Source organism: Balaenoptera acutorostrata, chromosome 7 (assembly GCF_949987535.1).
Source record: "Balaenoptera acutorostrata chromosome 7, mBalAcu1.1, whole genome shotgun sequence".
Taxonomy (NCBI): Eukaryota; Metazoa; Chordata; class Mammalia; order Artiodactyla; family Balaenopteridae; genus Balaenoptera; species Balaenoptera acutorostrata.
The window spans coordinates 111,655,349-111,660,604 of NC_080070.1; the positions used below are offsets into that span (position 1 = coordinate 111,655,349).

A 5,256-nucleotide genomic window follows, 5' to 3' on the forward strand; every position below is an offset into this window, starting at 1 on the left:
TTCCTCCACCCACAAACACTCCCTACACTTTATCTGAAGGGTCCAAATTTTCAGGCTGCTTGATGGTTTATCATCTGACCTATACAGGTAGAGAGAAAACCCCTATGAGTGGATAGGAAAGAAAAAAAAATTACAACTCAACTGAGGAGTCTCTGAATAGAAGGGTTTTACTGAACAAAACTGATGGAAGAGATAGAAGAGAACTTTGATAGTAACATCTAAGGTAATTCCTAGTGCAATTTCAAATAACCTAGAAGGGTGAGTAAGTATAAGAAGCCCTGGAAAGGCTATACTTTCAGGGATCATTTCTATAGTTCGCTGCTAGAGAAGTTTCTCTAAGTGCCAGGGATGTAACATACAGCATGATTGCTGTAGACAACGCTGCTCTATGATGTATATGAGAGTTATTAAGAGAGTAAATCCTACGATTTCACATCACAAAGAAAAGAAGTTCTTTTTCTTTTTTTTCTTTTTATTGTGACTGTATGCGATGATGGATGTTAACTAAACTTAATAATCATTTGGTAATCCTTTCATAATATTTGTAAGTCAAACCGTTATGCTGTATACCTTAAACTTATACAGTGATATGTGTTAATTATATCTCAGTAAAACTGGAGGGAAAAAAAAAGAAGCCCAGGAGGAGGAAAAGAAAGTGAGTCAAATTCCTGTGATGTTGAATCTGACCAAGTTTTACCCTCGTTTTGAAAAATTGGATTTCTCTCTTTTCTTACTGAGCTGCAGTTCTTTATACTACAGCTCATTATTGAGCTGCAGTTCTTTATACTACAGCTGAATAAGACACAGCCCTTTGTTGGAAATATGCAATACACACATCTTCCCCCTCTCTGCAGCTTTCATGTCCATACCCTTTATAGTGATTTGATGAATAGCTTTTCTTAAATTAAAACAGTCCGATTTATTATTTTTCTCTTTTATATGGTTCGTATTTTTTGTGTCCTGTTTGAGAAATCTTTGCCTTCTTTAAGTTCTTGAAGATGTTCTACTTCGCTTTTTTCTAAAAGATTCATTGTTTTGCCTTCCATATTTGTCTATGATACATCTGGAATTGATCTTTTTTGTGTATATTGTGAGGTAGGAGCCAAGACTAAATTTTTTCATAAGAGACTTCTCCTGTTGGCCCTGTCCCACGTACTATTATAAACCTGGTGGCTGTACTTTTGTGGTTTTGCTTCTGGATTCTCTGTTCATTCCATTGGCCAATTTGTCTGTCTTTACACCAATTTCACATTGTCTTAATTACTACAGCTTTATAAAAGGTCTTGACAACTGGCAGGGTAAGTCCTCCAGCTTTGTTTTTATTTCTCAAGATTGCCTCATCTATTCTTGACCCAGGAGGGGTCTTACTTTGTATTTCCAAGTAAGTTTTTGGAATCAACTTGTCAACTTCAACACAACTACAAACACCTGCTGGGGAACTGAGTGAGATCTCATGGAATCTACAGATCAGCTGGAGGTGAGTTGCCATGTCTACAATATTTCACCTTCCAGACCATGACTATAATGGATTCTTTGGTTTATTAAGGTGTTCTTTATTTTGTAACTATAATGTTTCACAGTTTTTTTCTATAGAGGTATTGTACATATTTTGTTAGATTCATTCCTAGGTATTTGATGTTTCTCAATGCTTTTGAAAATGGTGTCTTGTTATATCTTCATCTTTTTGCTGCTACATTGTAACACAATTTTTCAAGGTAACAGCAAAATTTTCACAATTTTATTATGAAAATGTTTAAACATATGGGAAATTTGAACAAATTTACAATGAACACTTATAGACCACCAGCTCAATTTGAAGTTAACATTTACCTTACTTGCTTTTTCACATATTTATCCATCTATGCATCCTTCTATCCATCCATCAATCTATCTTGTTATTTGGATACAAATATTTGGATACACTTTGAAATAGTTTGTACTTTCTTCCTAATTACTTCAGCATGCATTATCAACCAGAGTTCGGTGTTTTTTTGTGGTTCCTTTATTTCTTTTGAGGTAAAATTTTCATACAATGAAATGAATAAGTCTGAAGTATATGATTTAAGGTTGGCAAATGCATACACTCATGCAACCCAAATCCCAGACCAATTACCATCAGACCATTACCATCACCATGCCTCATCCCAGCCAATCTGTAACCCCATACAGAGGCAACCACTGTTCTGAATTTTTCAACACAGTTTTCGCCTGTGTTAGATATTTGTATAAATGAAATCAAACAATTGTGTGTGTGTGTGTGTGTAAGTAATCTGTTCTTTTTTATTCCTGAGTAGTAATCTAGTTTAGAAATAGGCCACAATTTATTTATTGGTTCACCTACAAATTGACACGTGGGCTGTTTCCAGTTGGGGGTTATTATAAACATTCGTGTACAAGTTTTTTTGTGGACATTAATTTTCATTTGTCTTAGATAAATACTCGGAATTGGAATTCCTGGGTCAAGGGTACTTGTAGGCTTGGCTTTAGAAAATCTGTCAGTTTTCCCAAAGTGGCACCAGCTGTATCCACTAGCCTGATAAGTCGACTTCCCCTCGTGGTAGAGACCTCACCTGGAAGTCAGTTTTGGAAGTGGGAGGCGTCAAATCAGGTGCTAAATAAATGTCAATCTCCTTTCATGTCTTCCAATATAACACTGGGAGTTGTGGTAAGGAGCATAATTTCATGCTGCTGTTTCTGAATGGTTTTTGTTCCATCCTTTGTCTTATTTGATGTCTTTGTGACCCCTGGCACTGTGGCTTCCTTCTTGTTTCTTGAGACGTTTCTTCTGTATTGGCTTCTTTGATGGCACTCTCCTCCCTTTCAGGATTTTTATTTTTCAGTCATTTTCACCTCCTCTTCTCTCCTTTCTCCTTAAATGTTGACGTTCCCCAGAGTTCTCTCTCTGTTTTTTTCCTGGATGACCTCATCCAAACCTGGCACAATGATTTCCTGACTTACTGTTATCTCTTCCAGTGAACAAAACATGAGGAAGGATTGATAGAGCTGAATTTCAACATCTTTTCACCTCTAATGAGATCATAGGTCCAGGCACTGCTGAGTCTAACAGTGGCCACTAAGATCAAAAAAGGGGAGGCAAGAAGACATTTGGTGCCTCGTGATGGAAATATATAACATCGCCTGTGTGATTAAAATTTGAACTTGAATCTGATCAGACATCTAGATTTGATTACCAGTTTACAGAAGTATAGAGGATAGAGTACAATCAGCAAAATCTAGAGTATGTAAAATTCTACAGGGCAAATCACTCACTGTCTTCAAAAAATAAATTGAGAAAGAGGCAGGAAGGAAGGGAGAGAGGAAGAGAGAGAGAGAGAGAAGATTAAAAAAAAACAAAACCTTGAGAGAGATTCTTCTTTGGTCATTGGGAGAAGTTTGTATACCAACTGGATATTGGATAACATTAAGAAATCATTGCTAATTTTTTATGTGATAAAGGTATTGTGGTTATTTTTTAAAACAAAGTGTCTTTCTTTTTGAAACATTTATGGGTAAAGAGATATGGTATCTGATATTTAGTTCAAAATAGTAATAGGTTGGGGTATCTATTGCTGGGGATATGGGTAAAACAAGATTGGCAATGAGATGAGAATTTTGGAAGCTGTCGGAGAAGGTCTCCTTGTGAAAGTGATATTTATTTATTTAATAAATTTTATTTCTTTATTTTTGTCTGCGTTGTGTCTTTGTTGCTGCGCGCGGGCTTTCTCTAGTTGTGGCGAGCGGGGGCTACTCTTCCTTGTGGTGCGTGGGCTTCTCATTGCTGTGGCTTCTCTTGTGGCTCTAGGCGTGCGGGCTCAGTAGTTGTGGCACACGGGCTCAGTAGTTGTGGCTCACGGGCTCTAGAGCGCAGGCTCAGTAGTTGTGGCGTGTGGGCTTAGTAGCTCCACAGCATGTGGGATCTTCCTGGATCAGGACTCAAACCCGTGTCCCCTGCATTAGCAGGCGGATTCTTAACCACTGTGCCACCAGGGAAGTCCCTAAAAGTGATATTTAAACACAAACTTGAAGGAGTTGATGTGGTGGCCTGTGTGCCTGTCTGTGGGAAGAAAGTTCCAGGTGGGGTCAGGGTGGATGGCAAGTGCAGGGGCCCTGAGCTGGGACTTGCTGCGAAGGCCACGTTGCAGGACAGCGAGGAAGGCAGGGCGGCCGGAGGGGAGGGAGGCGAGAGCCGTGGGAAATGATCTTGGATGCGCAGCTGTGATTTCAGTCTCCTAAGGCCTCGCGGGCTAGTGAGGAGACGTGGCTTTTGCTTCTCATCTATCTGGGAGCCTTTGAAGTGTTCTGGACAAGGGTATCTCGTCACTGACTCATGTGTGAAAGAGGCACTCTGGGCTGCTGTGTGGAGCACGAGGCCACCAGTATGTGTGTCTGGGGGGTTCTCCGAATAACTCACACGGGAGATGCTGACGGCTTGAGGCAGATGGTGGTTGTGATGAGAAGGGTGGGTTCTCACTGTATGTTGAAGGTAGAGCTGACAGGCTCTAAAGCAGATAGGACTGGGGGTGAGAAAAAAATAAGAAGCAAGGGCTAGATGGCCTATCCTAGCCCTGGCCCGTGGCCGGAGCGCAATGTACATTTCTTCAGTGAGCAAGTGCATGTCACAGACTGATATATCCTTCACTAAATTGAAATATCCTCAAGGGCCGGGATCACGTCTTACTTGACTCTACAAGAGGAACACCATGCATAGTCCTGATTCATATTGGAGCCCGCCAAATATTTCCTGCATAATCAATGCTCACTTTAACCAGGTGAGGGGAGAGGAAAATTCCTTCAGGGTGGCTGGCAGCCACGGACTGTCCGCTGATTGGAATTCCTGCTTCCGGTCCTGCAGCCTCTCACGACGGACCCACGCTGTTACCATGAGCTCCCACACCCCCTTGGCTGATGGGGGACATGCACATCGGCTCCGAAGTTCACGGTATTCATTCAAGAGCTACAAATACATTTCAGATGTATTTGGAGACCTGATGTATGCAGCGGAACAAAGTGTGTTCGGTGGGAAATTAAGACCACAGAGGCAGATGCCCTGCTCTTTGTAGGTTGCCAAGAGTTCAGGCGAGAGGAAAAGGAGCACAGCCATTGGCTTGAGGCACAAAGATGAATCTAGCCCCAAATGAAGAATAGGCAGAGCTCTGGTTCTTAAGTGCTCATTCAAATGCCCCTTGTGTGTGGTGGGTACAGATGAAGGGCTGAGTGGGAATGGCCAGCCTTCTAACCTGACCTACTAAGACTCGT

At 41.0% G+C, this 5,256-nt stretch overlaps 1 pseudogene; it reads left to right on the forward strand.

Moving 5' to 3' along the window:
• Positions 1-283: 283 nt before the first annotated feature.
• LOC114238572 (small nucleolar RNA U3) lies at positions 284-373 on the forward strand (annotated as a pseudogene).
• Positions 374-5,256: the final 4,883 nt, after the last annotated feature.